General features: G+C 39.2%; 1 non-coding gene across 1 annotated transcript; it reads right to left on the minus strand.

The window, feature by feature from the left end:
- Positions 1-6,358: 6,358 nt before the first annotated feature.
- On the minus strand, positions 6,359-6,466 carry LOC112700566 (small nucleolar RNA R71). The gene has a single exon (XR_003153472.1). It is a non-coding gene; the product is annotated as a small nucleolar RNA R71 (small nucleolar RNA).
- Between the last annotated feature and the right edge of the window lie 12,391 nt (positions 6,467-18,857).

Below are 18,857 nucleotides of genomic sequence, written 5' to 3' on the forward strand. Positions count from 1 at the left end.
AAACAAAGAAAAATCCTAAAACTCATAAACATAAGGTCCAATCTAGTAATTAAATAAACAAAATTAAAATACATTAAATTAAAATATTCTAAAAATGTAAACTAATATCTTCTAAATAACACTTAAACTCTTCATATCACGAACATTTGAAGCACGTATCATTCTCCTCCTCTTCAAAAAAGATTCGTCCTCGAATCTTGTAGGTGGAAAAATATAATATATGAAAAGAACAATAATTACAAAAAAGATATTTTTTCTTCCTTTTTTTGTTTTTTTTTCACTTTATGCATCTTCTTTTTTTTAAACAATAATAAAACGCAAACAAAAACAAGAACACAAAAACAAAAAGAAAGATGAGACAGACACTGGACTTTTTTTTATGATATAAGAAGAACAAATATAGATTAATAAGAATTAATCTAATACCTGAGTTCTGATATCAAATGATAAAGAAAAAAAAAAGATAAACAAGAAAATAAGGATTCAAACTAAATAAAAAGAATACATTGAAATTGAAATAAAAATAAAAATGATAAATTGAAATTGAGTACAAAGAAAATCACTCTACTTTCTACCAATTTCTTGACGCAACAAGAAAGGGACTCCTCAACCTAACTTGTCAACGCCATAGTTTGGAAATTGAATCGAAGGGACTCCTCAACCTTCTATCTAATTTCCCGATGCAACAAAAGAGGGACTTCTCAACCTCAATTGTCCATACCATGGTTTCATCACGAAACCAAAAAAAGATTTTTTAACCTCTAAATCATTCTATTCTACGACTACAATAGCTAAGGAGGTATTTATAACCTCTTATTAGGTTAAAATAAAGAAAATCCTAAAGCCCATAAACATAAGGCCCAATCTAGTAATTAAATAAACAAAATCAAAATACATCAAATTAAATTAAAATATTCTAAGAATATAAACTAATAATATCTTCTAAATAACACTTGAACTCTTCATATCACGATCATTTGAAGTACGTATCATTAATGATAAAGAAATAAAAGATAACAAGAAAATAAGGATTCAAAGTGAATAAAAAAGATACATTAAAATTTAAATTTAAAAAAATAAAAAAGATAAATTGAAATTGAGAACAAAGAGAATCATTCTACTTTCTACCCAATTTCTTGACGCAACAAGAAAGGGACTCCTCAACCTAACTTGTCAAAGAGACTCCTCAACCTTCTACTTGTAAGGTCCCACATCGGTTGGGGAGGAGAATGAAGCATGCCTTATAAGGGTGTGGATACCTCTCCCTAGCATGACGCATTTGATGAGTGAGTGTGGGGAGTTTCGGCTATCATCACTATTGTCAAAGGCAAAACTGTGAGGCCTTGTATGCCAAAGCGGACAATATCATGCTAGCGGGTGGTCTGGGCTATTACAGATAGTATTAGAGCCGGAGTCCGGATCGATGTGCCAGCGAGGGTGCTGGGCTCCCTTAGGAGGTGGATTGTAAGGTCCTACATCGGTTGGGGAGGGAAACGAAGCATGCCTTATAAGGGTGTGGATACCTTTTTCTAGAATGACGCATTTTGATGAGTGAGTGTGGGGGGGTTTCGGCTATTATCCCTATCGTCAAAGGCAAAACCGTGAGCCCTTGTGTGGCAAAGCGGACAATATCGTACTAGCAGGTGGTCTGGACTGTTACACTACCCAATTCCCCGATGCAACAAGAGAGGGACTCCTCAATCTCAATTGTCCACACCATGGTATCATCACGAAACCAAAAAAAGATTTTCAAACCTCTAAATCATTCTATTCTACGACTACAATAGCTAAGGAGGTATTTATAACCTCTTATTAGATTAAAATAAAGAAAATCCTAAAGCCCATAAACATAAGGCCCAATCTAGTAATTAAATAAACAAAATCAAAATACATCAAATTAAATTAAAATATTCTAAAAATATAAACTAATAATATCTTCTAAATAACAATTGAACTCTTCATATTACGATCATTTGAAGCACGTATCATTAATGATAAAGAAATAAAAGATAACAAGAAGATAAGGATTCAAACTGAATAAAAAAGATACATTGAAATTTAAATTAAAAAATAAAAAAGATAGATTGAAATTGAGTACAAAGAGAATTATTCTACTTTCTACCCAATTTCTTGACGCAACAAGAAAGGGACTCCTCAACCTAACTTGTCAATGCCATAGTTTGGGAATTAAATCGAAGAGACTCCTCAACCTTCTACTTGTAAGGTCCCACATCAGTTGGGGAGGAGAATGAAGCATGCCTTATAAGGGTGTGGATACCTCTCCCTAGCATGACGCGTTTGATGAGTGAGTGTGTTGGCTTTGGCTATCATCCCTATTGTCAAAGGCAAAACTGTGAGGCCTTGTATGCCAAAGCAGACAATATCGTGCTAGCGGGTGATCTGGGCTATTACAGATGGTATCTGATGAGCGGATAATTTGTATGCTTTTTGGCATTATTTTTAGTATGTTTTTGATATGATATAGTTAGTTTTTAGTATATTTTTATTAGTTTTTAGTTAAAATTCACTTTTTTGGACTTTACTATGAGTTTGTGTGTTTTTCTGTGATTTCAGGTATTTTCTGGCTGAAATTGAGGGACCTGAGCAAAAATCTGATTCAGAGACCAAAAAGGACTGCAGATGCTGTTGGATTCTGACCTCCCTGCACTCGAAGTGGATTTTCTGGAGCTACAGAAGCCCAATTGGCGCGCTCTCAACGGCGTTGGAAAGTAGACATCCTGGGCTTTCCAGCAATATATGATAGTCCATACTTTGCCCAAGATTTGATGGCTCAAACCGGCGTTCAAAGTCACCCTCAGGAATTCCAGCGTTAAACGCCGGAACTGGCACCCAAATGGGAGTTAAACGCCCAAACTGGCATAAAAGCTGGCGTTTAACTCCAAGAAGAGTCTCTACACGAAAATGCTTCATTGCTCAGCCCAAGCACACACCAAGTGGGCCCGGAAGTGGATTTTTATGTCTTTTACTCATCTCTGTACACCCTAGGCTACTAGTTTTCTATAAGTAGGACCTTTTACTATTGTATTGAGATATCGGGGTAGTTATCCTTGTTTTGATGCTATCTTAGATCATTGGGAGGCTGGCCATTCGGCCATGCCTAGACCTTATGCTTATGTATTTTCAACGGTGGAGCTTCTACACACCATAGATTAAGGTGTGGAGCTCTGCTGTACCTCGAGTATTAATGCAATTACTATTGTTCTTCTATTCAATTCCGCTTGTTCTTGTTCTAAGATATCACTTGTTCTTCAACTTGATGAATGTGGTGATCCGTGACACTCATCATCATTCTCACCCATGAACAAGGTGACTGACAACCACTTTTGTTCTACAAGCAACCAAGGCTCTAGTGAATATCTCTTGGATTCTTTAATCGGAATCTTCGTGGTATAGGCAAGAACTGATGGCGGCATTCAAGAGAATCCGGAAGGTCTAACCTTGTCTGTGGTATTCTGAGTAGGATTCAATGATTGAATGACTGTGACGTGCTTCAAACTCCTGAAGGCGGGGCGTTAGTGACAGACGCAAAAGAATCACTGGATTCTATTCCGGCCTGATTGAGAACCGACAGATGAATTCCGCGTGCTGTGACAGAGCATATGCAATCGTTTTCACTGAGAGGATGGGAGGTAGCCATTGACAACGGTGAAACCCTACACAAGCTTGCCATGGAAAGGAATAAGAAGGATTGGATGAAGACAGTAGGAAAGCAGAGAGACGGAAGGGAAGGCATCTTCATGCGCTTATCTGAAGTTCCTACCAATGAATTACATAAGTATCTCTATCTTTACCTTTGTATTATTTTCGTTCATCATCATATCCAATTGAGTTTGCCTGACTAAGATTTACAAGATGACCATAGCTTGCTTCAATACTAACAATCTCCGTGGGATCGACCCTTACTCGCGTAAGGTTTATTACTTGGACGACCCAGTGCACTTGCTGGTTAGTTGTGCGAAGTTGTGTAATGCCATGGTATTGAACACCAAGTTTTTGGGGTTCATGACCGGGGATTATGAGAGTTGTGAAAAAGTATTGTTCACAATTTCGCGCACCAAGTTTTTGGCGCCGTTGCCGGGGATTGTTCAAGTTTTGAGCAAGCTTTTGGTAACATCAGTGCCAAGATCCGGCAACAACACCAAGTTTTTGGCGTTATTGCCAGGGATTGTTCAAGTTTGGACAACTGACGGTTCATCTTGTTGCTTAGATTAGGTATTTATTTTTTTTTCGAAATTCTTGAAGATGAATTCTAGAGTTTCATGATGATTTGTTGAAGTCTGGCTGGCTGAGAAGCCATGTCTAATCTCATTGGACCGAGGTTTCAACTTATCATCACAAGAGCTTGTTGATTTCAATCAATCTTGCTTTTGGAGCAGTGATCTGCTAAGGCTTGGCTGGCCTTTGGCCATGTTTAGTGTTTTGGACCGAAGCTTTCTTTGAAAGCTTGGCTGGCTGTGAAGCCATGTCTAATTCCTGGACCGGAGTCTTAGACTAGCATTGCACTGATTCCTGGAATTCTCATTAAGAATTTTGATATCTTTTTCCACTTAATTTTCGAAAAACACAAAAAAAAAATTAAATTAAAAAAAAAATCATAAAATCCAAAAATATTTCTTGTTTGAGTCTAGTGTCTCATCTTAAGTTTGGTGTCAATTGCATGCATTCATTCATGTATCTTGGTGATCTTCAAGATGTTCTTGACGATTTACTTGCTCTAATCTTTGAATTCTATTGACTTGAGTGTTTTGTGTGTCTCATATGCATTTTCATCCTGTTAGTGTCAGTAGTATACAAACTGCTAAGTTTGGTGTCTTGCATGCATTGTTATTTGATTCTTGTTGCATTTTGATTTTTCCTTATTATTAAAAATCCAAAAATATTTTTAATTTGTGTCTTCTCAAGTCAATAATACAGAGAATTGAAGATTCAGAACATACAGCAGAGGAATTGCACAGAAAAAGCTGGGCGTTCAAAACGCCCAGTGAAGAAGGACAGACTGGCGTTTAAACGCCAGCCAGGGTACCTGGTTGGGCGTTTAATGCCCAAAAGGGTAGCATTTTGGGCGTTAAACGCCAGAATGTGCACCATTCTGGGCGTTTAACGCCAGGATGGCTAGAAGGGAAGATTTTGTTTTCAAATCAAATTTTTTTTCTAAGTTTTCAAAATCTTTTCAAAATCAAATCTCCTTCAAATCAATTTTTCAATCAAATCTTTTTCAAAACCAATTTCTTTCCATTTTTAAAGATACTTACTACCAATTAATGATTTGATTCAACATTTCAAGTATGTTGCCTTTTCTGTTGAGAAAGGTTTAATGTTTGAATCATATCTTTTCTTGTTAGTCAAGTTTTTAATTTTCAAAATCAAATCTTTTTAAAATGTTTTTTCAAATCATATCTTCTCAATCACATCTTTTTAAAACCAATCATATCTTCTTAACCACATCTTTTTCAAAATAGTTTTCAATCAAATCTTTTTGATTTCTAATTTCAAAATCTTTTTCAAAAATCACTTGATTTCTTTTCCATTTTCATTTTCGAAAATTAAGTAATGTTTTTCAAAAAAAAATGTTTTCAAATTTTCTACTTAATTTTCGAAAATCACTTCCCTCCTTCTCACATCCTTCTATTTATGGACTAACACTATCCCTTAATGCAAAATTCGAACTCTATCTCCTTTGATAAGTTCGAATTTTCTACTTCTGTCTTCTACTCTTCTTTTCCTCTGACACTTCAAGGAATCTCTATACTGTGACATAGAGGATTCCACATTTTCTTGTTCTCTTCTCTTTCTTATGAGCAGGAGCAAGGACAAAAGCATTCTTGTTGAGGCTGATCCTGAACCTGAAAGGACCTTGAAGAGAAAGCTAAGAAAAGCCAAAACACAACTCTCTGTAGAGGACCTAACCGAATTCTTCAAAGAAGAAGAACATATGGCAGCCGAAAACAATAACAATGCCAACAATGCAAGGAAGGTGCTGGGTGACTTTATTGCACCTACTCCCGACTTCTATGGGAGAAGCATCTCTATCCCTGCCATTGGAGCAAACAACTTTGAGCTTAAGCCTCAATTAGTTTCTCTAATGCAACAGAATTGCAAGTTCCATGGACTTCCATTGGAAGATCCTCATCAGTTCTTAGCTGAATTCTTGCAAATCTGTGACACTGTCAAGACTAATGGGGTTGACCCTGAGGTCTACAGACTAATGCTATTCCCTTTTGCTGTAAGAGACAGAGCTAGAACATGGTTGGACTCTCAACCTAAAGAAAGCCTGGACTCTTGGGAAAAGCTAGTCAATGCCTTCTCGGCAAAGTTCTTTCCACCTCAAAAATTGAGTAAGCTTAGAGTGGAAGTCCAAACCTTCAGACAGAAGGAAGGAGAATCCCTCTATGAAGCTTGGGAAAGATACAAACAATTGATCAGAAAGTGTCCCACTGATATGCTTTCTGAATGGAGCATCATAGGTATTTTCTATGATGGTCTCTCTGAACTGTCCAAGATGTCTTTGGATAGCTCTTCTGGAGGATCTCTTCATCTGAAGAAGACGCCTACTGAGGCTCAAGAACTGATTGAAATGGTTGCAAATAACCAATTCATGTACACTTCTGAAAGAAATCCTGTGAACAATGGGACTAGTCAGACGAAAGGAGTTCTTGAGATTGACACTCTGAATGCCATATTGGCTCAGAACAAAATATTGACTCAACAAGTCAATATGATTTCTCAAAGTCTGTCTGGAAGGCAAAATGCACCAAGCAGTACTAAGGAAGCTTCATCTGAGGAAGAAGCTTATGATCCTGAGAACCCTTCAATAGAAGAGGTGAATTACATGGGAGAACCCTATGGAAACACCTATAATCCTTCATGGAGGAATCATCCAAATCTTTCATGGAAAGATCAACAGAGACCTCAACAAGGTTTCAACAATAATAATGGTGGAAGAAACAGGTTTAGCAATGGCAAGCCTTTTCCATCATCTTCTCAGCAACAGACAGAGAGCTCTAAGCAGATTACCTCTGACTTAGCAACAATGGTCTCTGATCTAACCAAAACCACTCAAAGTTTCATGACTGAAACAGGGTCCTCCATCAGAAATTTGGAAGGACAAGTGGGTCAGCTGAGCAAGAAAATTATTGAACTCCCTCCTAGTACTCTTCCAAGTAATACAGAAGAAAATCCAAAAGGAGAGTGCAAGGCCATCAACATGGCCGAATTTTGGGAGGAAGGAGAGGCAGTGAACGCCACTGAGGAAGACCTCAATGGATGTCCACTGGCCTCCAATGAGTTCCCCAATGAGGAACCATGGGAATCTGAGGCTCAAAATGAGACCATAGAGATTCCATTGAACTTACTTCTGCCATTCATGAGCTCTGATGAGTATTCTTCCTCTGAAGAGGATGAGTATGTCACTGAAGAGCAAGTTGCTAAATACCTTGGAGCAATCATGAAGCTAAATGACAAGTTATTTGGAAATGAGACTTGGGAGGATGAACCCCCTTTGCTCACCAAAGAACTGAATGACTTGTCTAGGCAGAAACTGCCTCAAAAGAGACAGGACCCTGGAAAGTTTTCAATACCTTGTACCATAGGCACCATGACCTTCAAGAAGGCCTTGTGTGACTTAGGGTCAAGTGTAAACCTCATGCCCCTCTCTGTAATGGAGAAGTTAGGGATCTTTGAGGTGCAAGCTGCAAAAATCTCACTAGAGATGGCAGACAACTCAAGAAAACAAGCCTATGGACTTGTGGAGGATGTTCTGGTTAAAGTTGAAGACCATTACATCCCTACTGATTTCATAGTTCTAGAGACTGGGAAGTGCATGGATGAATCCATCATCCTTGGCAGACCCTTCCTAGCCACAGCAAAGGCTGTAATTGATGTTGATAGAGGAGAGTTGATCATTCAAGTGAATGAAGAGTCCTTGGTGTTTAAGGCTCAAGGATATCCCTCTGTCATCATAGAGAGGAAGCATGAAGAGCTTCTCCCAAAACAGAGCCAAACAGAGCCCCCACAGTCAAACCCTAAGTTTGGTGTTGGGAGGCCACAACCAAACTCTAAGTTTGGTGTTGAACCCCCACATTCAAACTCTAAGTTTGGTGTTGGGAGGTTCCAACACGGTTCTGAATATCTGTGAGGCTCCATGAGAGTCCTCTGTCAAGCTATTGACATTAAAGAAGCGCTTGTTGGGAGGCAACCCAATGTTTTATAATTAACTATTTTCTTTTCTTATTTTATGTCTTTTGTAGGTTGATGATCATAAGAAGTCACGAAATCCATGAAAAAAGCAAAAACAGAATGAAAAACAGGAAGAAAAACAGCACACCCTGGAGGACGCACCCACTGGCGTTTAAACGCCAGTGAGGTTAGCTGTTGGGCGTTTAACGCCCAGTCTGGCACCATTCTGGGCGTTTAACGCCAGAAGGGGGCACCAGACTGGCGTTAAACGCCAGAGAAGGGCAAGAACCTGGCGTTAAACGCCAGAAATGGGCACCAGCCCGGCGTTTAATGCCAGAATTGGCTCAAAACGTGATTTTGAATGCCATTTGGTGCAGGGATGACTTTTCCTTGACACCACAGGATCTGTGGACCCCACAGGATCCCCACCTACCCTACCTTTCTCTCTCTTCTTCACCAATCACCTCAACACCTCTTCCCCAAAAACCCTTCACCTATCAAATCCCATCTTTCTCTTCACCACTCACATCCATCCTTCATAAAACCCCACCTACCTCACCATTCAAATTCAAACCACTTTCCCACCCAAACCCACCCTCAAATGGCCGAACATCCCTCTTCCCCTCTCCTATATAACCCTCCTTCATTCCTTCATTTTCACACACCTTAAACACCTTCTCTCTCCCCTTTGGCCGAATACAAAGCCATTCCCTTTCTCCTCATTTCTTCTTCTTCTACTCTCTTCTTTCTTCTTTTGCTCGAGGACGAGCAAACATTTTAAGTTTGGTGTGGTAAAAGCATTGCTTTTTGTTTTTCCATAACCATTTATGGCATCCAAGGCCGGAGAAACCTCTAGAAAGAGGAAAGGGAAGGCAAAAGCTTCCACCTCCGAGTCATGGGAGATAGAAAGATTCATCTCAAGGGTGCATCAAGACCACTTCTATGAAGTTGTGGCCTTGAAGAAGGTGATCCCCGAGGTCCCTTTTTCACTCAAAAAGGGTGAATATCCGGAGATCCGACATGAGATCCGAAGAAGAGGTTGGGAAGTTCTTACCAACCCCATTCAACAAGTCGGAATCTTGATGGTTCAAGAGTTCTATGCCAATGCATGGATCACCAAGAACCATGACCAAAGTGTGAACCCGAATCCAAAGAATTATCTTACTATGGTTCGAGGGAAATACTTGGATTTTAGTCCGGAGAGTGTGAGGGTGGCGTTCAACTTGCCTATGATGCAAGGAGATGAACATCCTTACACTAGAAGGGTCAACTTTGATCAAAGGTTGGACCAAGTCCTCACAGTCATATGTGAAGAGGGCGCACAATGGAAGAGAGATTCAAGAGGAAAGCCGGTTCAATTAAGAAGGCATGACCTCAAGCCCGTGGCTAGAGGATGGTTAGAGTTTATACAACGCTCAATCATTCCCACTAGCAACCGGTCCGAAGTTACCATAGACCGGGCTATCATGATCCATAGCATCATGATTGGAGAAGAAATAGAGGTTCATGAGGTTATAGCCCAAGAACTCTATAAGGTGGCGGACAAGTCCTCTACCTTGGCAAGGTTAGCCTTTCCTCATCTCATTTGTCACCTCTGTTATTCAGTTGGAGTTGACATAGAGGGAGACACCCCCATTGAGGAGGACAAGCCCATCACTAAGAAGAGGATGGAACACACAAGAGATCCCACTCATCATGAGATCCCTGAGATTCCTCAAGGGATGCACTTTCCTCCACAAAACTATTGGGAGCAATTAAACACCTCCCTAGGAGAGTTGAGTTCCAACATGGGACAACTAAGGGTGGAGCATCAAGAACACTCCATCATCCTTCATGAAATTAGAGAAGATCAAAGAATCATGAGGGAGGAGCAACAAAGACAAGGAAGAGACATTGAGGAGCTCAAGCACTCCATAGGATCTTCAAGAGGAAGAAAGAGCCGCCATCACTAAGGTGGACCCGTTCTTTGATTTCCTTGTTCTTTGTTCTTCTGTTTTTCGAATTTTATGCTTATGTTTATCCATGTTTGTGTCTTGTGATCATTAGTGTCTTAGTGTCTATGCCTTAAAGTTATGAATGTCCTATGAATCCATCACCTTTCTTAAATAAAAATGTGCTTAATTGATAAAAGAAAGAATTGCATGAATTTTGAATTTTATAACAGTTTAATTATTTTGATGTGGTGGCAATATTTTTGTTCTCTGAATGTATGCTTAAACAGTGCATATGTATCTTGAATTTGTGGTTCATGAATGTTGGCTCTTGAAAGAATGATGAAAAAGGAGACATGTTACTGAGGATCTGAAAAATCATTACAATGATTCTTGAAGCAAGAAAAAGCATTACTATTCAAAAAAAAAATCGAAAAAGAAAAGAAAACAAAAAAAAAAGAGAGAAAAGAAAAAAAAATATAAGAGTTGTGATCCAAGGCAAAAAGAGTGTGCTTAAGAACCCTGGACACCTCTAATTGGGGACTTTAGCAAAGCTGAGTCATAATCTGAAAAGGTTCACCCAATTATGTGTCTGTGGCATGTATGTATCCGGTGGTAATACTGGAAGACAGAGTGCTTTGGGCCACAGCCAAGACTCAATAAGTAGCTATGTTCAAGAATCATCATACTTTACTAAGAGAATCATTAACACTATCTGGATTCTAAGTTCCTAAAGAAGCCAATCATTCTGAATTTCAAAGGATAGAGTGAGATGCCAAGACTGTTCAGAGGCAAAAAGCTAAAAGCCCCGCTCATCTAATTAATACTGATCTTCATAGATGTTTTTGGAAATTCATTGCATATTCTCTTCTTTTTATCTTATTTGATTTACAGTTGCTTGAGGACAAGCAACAATTTAAGTTTGGTGTTGTGATGAGCGGATAATTTGTATGCTTTTTGGCATTGTTTTTAGTATGTTTTTGATATGATATAGTTAGTTTTTAGTATATTTTTATTAGTTTTTAGTTAAAATTCACTTTTCTGGACTTTACTATGAGTTTGTGTGTTTTTCTATGATTTCAGGTATTTTCTAGCTGAAATTGAGGGACCTGAGCAAAAATCTGATTCAGAGACCAAAAAGGACTGCAGATGCTGTTGGATTCTGACCTCCCTGCACTCGAAGTGGATTTTCTGGAGCTACAGAAGCCCAATTGGCGCGCTCTCAACGGCGTTGGAAAGTAGACATCCTGGGCTTTCCAGCAATATATGATAGTCCATACTTTGCCCAATATTTGATGGCCCAAACCGGCGTTCAAAGTCACCCTCAGGAATTCCAGCGTTAAATGCCGGAACTGGCACCCAAATGGGAGTTAAACGCCCAAACTGGCATAAAAGCTGGCGTTTAACTCCAAGAAGAGTCTCTACACGAAAATGCTTCATTGCTCAGCCCAAGCACACACCAAGTGGGCCCGGAAGTGGATTTTTATGTCTTTTACTCATCTCTGTACACCCTAGGCTACTAGTTTTCTATAAGTAGGACCTTTTACTATTGTATTGAGATATCGGGGTAGTTATCCTTGTTTTGATGCTATCTTAGATCATTGGGAGGCTGGCCATTCAGCCATGCCTAGACCTTATGCTTATGTATTTTCAACGGTGGAGCTTCTACACACCATAGATTAAGGTGTGGAGCTCTGCTGTACCTCGAGTATTAATGCAATTACTATTGTTCTTCTATTCAATTCCGCTTGTTCTTGTTCTAAGATATCACTTGTTCTTCAACTTGATGAATGTGGTGATCCGTGACACTCATCATCATTCTCACCCATGAACAAGGTGACTGACAACCACTTTTGTTCTACAAGCAACCAAGGCTCTAGTGAATATCTCTTGGATTCTTTAATCGGAATCTTCGTGGTATAGGCAAGAACTGATGGCGGCATTCAAGAGAATCCGGAAGGTCTAACCTTGTCTGTGGTATTCTGAGTAGGATTCAATGATTGAATGACTGTGACGTGCTTCAAACTCCTGAAGGCGGGGCGTTAGTGACAGACGCAAAAGAATCACTGGATTCTATTCCGGCCTGATTGAGAACCGACAGATGAATTCCGCGTGCTGTGACAGAGCATATGCAATCATTTTCACTGAGAGGATGGGAGGTAGCCATTGACAACGGTGAAACCCTACACAAGCTTGCCATGGAAAGGAATAAGAAGGATTGGATGAAGACAGTAGGAAAGCAGAGAGACGGAAGGGAAGGCATCTTCATGCGCTTATCTGAAGTTCCTACCAATGAATTACATAAGTATCTCTATCTTTACCTTTGTGTTATTTTCGTTCATCATCATATCCAATTGAGTTTGCCTGACTAAGATTTACAAGATGACCATAGCTTGCTTCAATACTAACAATCTCCGTGGGATCGACCCTTACTCGCGTAAGGTTTATTACTTGGACGACCCAGTGCACTTGCTGGTTAGTTGTGCGAAGTTGTGTAATGCCATGGTATTGAACACCAAGTTTTTGGGGTTCATGACCGGGGATTATGAGAGTTGTGAAAAAGTATTGTTCACAATTTCGCACTCCAGTATCAGAGTCGGAGTCCGGATCGATGAGCCAAGGAGGGCACTGGGCTCCCTTAGGAGGTGGATTGTAAGGTCCTACATCGATTGGAAAGGGGAACGAAGCATGCCTTATAAGGGTGTGGATACCTGATGAGCGGATAATTTATACGCTTTTTGGCATTGTTTTTAGGTAGTTTTTAGTATGATCTAGTTAAATTTAGGAATGTTTTCATTAGTTTTTATGTTAAATTCACATTTCTGGACTTTACTATGAGTTTGTGTGTTTTTCTGTGATTTCAGGTAATTTCTGGCTGAAATTGAGGGACTTGAGCAAAACTCTGAAACGGAGGCAAACGAAGGACTGCTGATGCTGTTGGAATCTGACCTCCCTACACTCGAAATGGATTTTCTGGAGCTACAGAACTCCAAATGGCGCGTTCTCAACGGCATTGGAAAGTTGACATCCAGAGCTTTCCAACAATATATAATAGTCCATACTTTATTCGGGAATTGATGACGTAAACTGGCGGTCAACGCCAGTTCTATGTTGTTGTCTAGAGTCAAACGCCAGAAACACGTCATGACCCGGAGTTGAACGCCCAAAACACGTTACAACTTGGCGTTCAACTCCAAGAGAAGCCTCAGCTCGTGGATAGATCAAGTTCAGCCCAAACATACACCAAGTGGGCCCCGAAAGTGGATTTATGCATCAATTACTTACTCATGTAAACCCTAGTAGCTAGTTTATTATAAATAGGACTTTTTACTAGTGTATTAGACATCTTGGGACGTTTAGTTCTCAGATCATGGGGGCTGGCCATTCGGCCATGCCTGAACCTTTCACTTATGTATTTTCAACGGTGGAGTTTCTACACACCATAGATTAAGGGTGTGGAGCTCTGCTGTACCTCAAGTTTCAATACAATTACTACTGTTTTCTATTCAATTCTCTTTATTCCTATTCTAAGATATTCGTTGTACTTCAACTTGATGAATGTGATGATCCGTGACACTCATCATCATTCTCACCTATGAACGCGCATGACTGACAACCACTTCCGTTCTACCTTAGGCCGGGCGCATATCTCTTGGATTCCTTAAACAGAATCTTTGTGGTATAAGTTAGAATTGATGGCGGCATTCATGGGAATCCGGAAAGTCTAACCTTGTCTGTGGTATTCCGAGTAGGATTCCGGGATTGAATGACTGTGACGAGCTTCAAACTCCTGAAGGCTGGGCGTTATTGACAGACACAAAAGAATCAAGGGATTCTATTCCAACCTGATTGGGAACCGACAGATGATTAGCCGTGCTGTGACAGAGCATTTGGACCATTTTCACTGAGAGGATGGGATGTAGCCATTGACAACGGTGATGCCCTACATACAGCTTGCCATGGAAAGGAGTAAGAAGAATTGGATGAAAGCAGTAGGAAAGCAGAGATTCAAAAGGAATACAGCATCTCCATACGCCTATCTGAAATTCTGAAGGTTGTGGTAGGCTTAGAGAAGGGGGGTTGAATCTATGCCTTCCTTATTAGTTGCTGTTATTACCCTTTTAAAATAACTTTGCAGTTTTGATTCTGTTTGAACTCAGCAGCGGAAATTTATGAGACAATTTATTTTTGTCTCATGAATATTAGAAAATAGAACACAGCAGAGAAGAGAAAAGCTAATACCAGCAAGTATCCTGGTTCGGTTGCCTTGTGCTATGCAACCTACATCCAGTCTCCTCCACAACTATGGAAGAATTTCACTATAGTTAACAGTATTACATACACCAATAACACAGGATTGACCTAATCCTATCACACTCAAGTTCTAACCTAACTTGACATTGGCTATGCTAATACCTAACTATATCTCTTAGTGCTAACCCAACTAAGAAAGGGATACCTTTCAGGTACAAGATACAAGACACTTAACCAACCTAAAAAAATCAGAAAACAACTCTAGGCTTTTCTCTCAAGTGTTTCACTCAGCCTTTTTCAACTCTTGGCTTTTTCTCAAGCTTTCTCACAATGCCTTTTCTCTCAAGAAATTACAGAAAGATAAGCTTAGAAAAGTACATCACAATCAGTAAAAATTGAAGGAGAATGACTTCATTAACAGCCTCTGTGCTATGCGAAAAACCAGATTAGCAAGCCTCTGATTTAGTTCTTCATACTGGCGGAATGCACCTTTGAATAGGTTACACTGTCCAGTTAGTTGAACTTCTTCAAAGAGCTCTCTCAGAATAAACACCTCAAGTTCACTGGTTATCTCTCCTTGCTTCAGAATAAACAACAAGCTTCTTTTTATCTCCTTGCATGTTCCTTGGTTCTTCTTCCAAGGTCAACATCTTGAGCCTTGAGCTTCACCAACCCACAAGCTCACTTTTTCTTTTCAATCATCAAAGTGGAACCTTTCCTTCTGACTTTTCCAACTTGACCGAAAGCCATGAAGGAGTAACCGAAATTGTTTTCTAATGGTCAACCAAATCTGAACCATAGAGATGCAACTTGGTCCCCAAGAATTTCTTGTGACCGTGGATTTGTAGCAGTGAAGAACAGAGATCAACTTTTTCTTTGAATGCCATTTTCGGATAGAACAGAGTATAGGGAAGAAAGGATGAAGATCTGATGCATGCAAGACGAGATGGATTACCTTTCTTAAGCTTGATTTGGATTAGATTTTCTGCTTTAGCTTCTGTGCTTCAAGCTTAGATTTTCTCTTTCTTGCTTCTTTGGTTACTGGCTTATGGAGGAAGCTTTTCTTCTCTTTCTCTTTCTTACTTTACTGAAGTCTTGATGTGACTTGATTAGAGAGGAGAGGAACGTTGCTTTGGTTGGAGCAAGATGGTGGGAAATTGAAAACAATTTCAAGCTTGGATCGGGTTCTTCTCTTTTTTGGCCCGTGGTGCCTTGCTATGCTTCTTTGATGAATTTGTTTGATATGAATGACTTGGGCTTGTCTTTAATCATACTTTTCATTCAGCCCATTAGCTTTGTTTTATTCATTCAACTTGGCTGCCAAAATTGAATTATGGCCTACAACATAACATAAATAATTAGCAATGTATACTTATTAATTTAACAACTCTAATTATTTATTTTGCCAAAAATAATGTTTTTCATCACTAATTAATTTAGTTAATTTCTTAACTCAACAATCTCCCCCTTGATGACAAACATGATCTAAGCAATAAGTAAAAGAGATGAGTTTGAGTAAGGTTTAGAAACTCCCTTTGATTTTTTTTGTCATTTGCTTTTTTGTTGCTCCCCCTGAATTTATGCTCTTCTCTTCTTTCCTGTTTACATATGCTTCTATGGAACTAAACAGATGCTATGTACCAACCAAAGGTATAGCAAACAGTGACAGTTTAAATTGCCAAAAAAGTTTTAATACATCAGGGTCAGAGTCAGATAGCAACATATCATAAAGCAAGTTTCCAGCCTCATTCAAAACAGTTCACAATATCAAACAAAGTTCACAAAAAAATAATCAAACAGCTATTGCTAACAGCAGTTCACAATATCAAACAAAGTTCAAAAAATAATCAAACAGCTATTGCTATTGCTCCTATTACTCCCCCTTTTGTCATCAAGGGCGGATGATAAAAAGACCAACAAAAAGAAAATCTTGTACCCTGCAGAAAAGAGTTAGAGTACATAACAAAGCACTAAATAAACTGTCAAAAGTGCAGTAAAATCAAAAGTTATTACAGTCATCCAAAATAAAACAGTGCAAAAGTAACGAAAGAAACAGAAATCATGAGACAAAAAGAGAGCAGCAGCAGCAGTTTTCATGAGACAAATTCTAGGCATCAGAATTATCTCCTTCTGATCCAGCTTCCTCTTCATCCTCAGTGGCCTGATCTTCATCCTCATTCATGTTATCAATGAATTTCATAAGCACAGCCACCCTATCTCTTGATTTCTTCAGGAAGTTCTCATGCTTGCTAGCTAGCTTTCTTTGTTCCTTACTCATGGCAATCAAATGATTTGATTGGGAGACAAACTCTTGAGTAACATCTTTGACCACATTCAGCAGAGCTGATTTCTTCCCGGTGAAAATGGGAGTACCCTCAGTGGAAGAAGGAGGAGACTCATCTGGTATATACTCTTCATCATCATCATCTAAGACCACTCTCTCAGATCTAGTTGGCCCTTTTTGCTGTTTCACTGAACCACCCCTTTTTAGGTATGAATGTTTAGTTTTATAAGCCTCATTTGACAAGTCAACACCAAAAGTCTCAAATATGCAAGTCAAAAACATGCCATAAGGTAGTGCTTTATCCTTCACACTTCTAACAGAATCAAACATGTATCTAGCCATCAAATAGGCAAAAGAGATTTCTGTTTTAGTGATTAGGGCATACAAAACAAGTGTGTCTGTGTAAGAAACCCTTTGATATGAACCATTTTGAGGAATTAAAATGTGGTTGATAATACGATGCAACTGAGCACGTTCATATCCTAGGGCTTTGTGAGTGGGTGTGATGCCATCAATTAAAGAAACATGTTCACAAATGTGAGCAAGAGCATCATGGTAAGAGATACCAACACCTTCATCCCACTTCACAGATGTATAAGCACACGGCCCTACATCAGTGTACTTCAAGGAGTCACTGATTGTCTCATTATTCAAGATAATGTCTCTGCCCTTAACATAAGAATGCATACTTCCTTCATGGTAAGTCATGTTTGCATAAAATTCTTTGACTAACTTAGGATATACTGGTTTTTTGATTTTGAAAAGGTGATTCCAGTCTAAAAATTCCAGATTTTCAACAAAAGGAAATCCTTTCTTTTTCAAATAAGGTAAATCAGCAAGAAAAGAGGGACATAGATGACGGTACTGAATAACTCCCTTATAAAAGTCATGGTTCATGGCCGATTTGAAACGGTGAGGGTTATAGTCTGAGTGAGATGTCATGAAGTGTGATTTGTGAGCAAAGGGATCAATGTCTGGTTCGCTAACAGATTTGAGAGGGTGATGAGGGTTACCTCTTTGTGAACGCATAGGAACAGACCTCGACTTAGGTTTTGCAGGCTCAGGAACAGGTTCTTCAACAGCAGGACGCTTACCCTTGGATGAACTAGGTTTTGTGGAGCTTGGTTTGGATGGCGTTGCCTTCGATGGTGGCGTTGGTTTGGCAGGAGTAGGATACCTTGGAGTGTTCTTGGTCCGAGCCATGGGGTCACAGCGAGGAGGAGAGGTAGGAGGAGAAGGTGAGGGAGTGAAGGTGGTGTCTTGAGAACGGGTTGAAGGTCTAGGAAAACCTGGAAGTTTATGGATTTTCTCACGAGGTGCTCTTTTGGCAATGACTTTCTTCCCCATTTTGGTTAAATTGATGCTTTTGATGGAAGAGAGATAGTGGTGTGAGAGGGAAGAAACCGAAGGGTTGAGGAGAAGTTATGGAGGGAAGAGAGGGATTGTTGGTAACCAAACCCAAAAGCAAGTTTCCAAAACCATGCAACTGCATCACCAATTGAAAAGACTTGAAAAGACATGACATCATAAAAGAAAGATTTGATTTGATTTAAAAATTAATTTTAAATTTTCAAAATCTTTAAAAATCAAATCACACTGAAAATCCCTTTTGGACTAAAATAAAAAATAAACACACAGGCCACTAAAATTAAAAAAATTTGTGACATTCATGTTTGGGCCTTGAAGTGATTTGGATTTAATGAAACACATTTGGACCACTCTTGATTTGAATCTTGAAGTTGGCCCAGATTGAGTTTCACTTTAAGCAAGTCCAGAACACGCTGTCTTGAAGGAAACATTCATCATCTGCCCAGAATTGTCTCATACCTGTTTATGAGACAAAAAAAGCTCCAGCAAATATATCAGCACTATTCAAACAGGAAATCATAGCTCAAAATGCCTAGACAAGTCCTAAGCATGCAGAATCTATCCTCAGCTAATGGTTTTGTAAAAATATCTGTTAATTGCTCCTCAGATTTAACAAATTGAATGCTAATATCCCCTTTTGGACATGTTCTCTTATTGAGTGAAATTTCACTTCAATATGCTTTGTCCTAGAGTGCAAAACTGGATTTTTAGAAATATTGATGGCACTCATATTATCACACATTAAGGGAATATTTTCAGCATTTAACTTGTAATAAGCAAGCTGTGTTTTTAACCATAAAAGCTGAGAACAACAAGAAGAAGCA

Source organism: Arachis hypogaea, chromosome 6 (assembly GCF_003086295.3).
Source record: "Arachis hypogaea cultivar Tifrunner chromosome 6, arahy.Tifrunner.gnm2.J5K5, whole genome shotgun sequence".
NCBI lineage: Eukaryota > Viridiplantae > Streptophyta > Magnoliopsida > Fabales > Fabaceae > Arachis > Arachis hypogaea.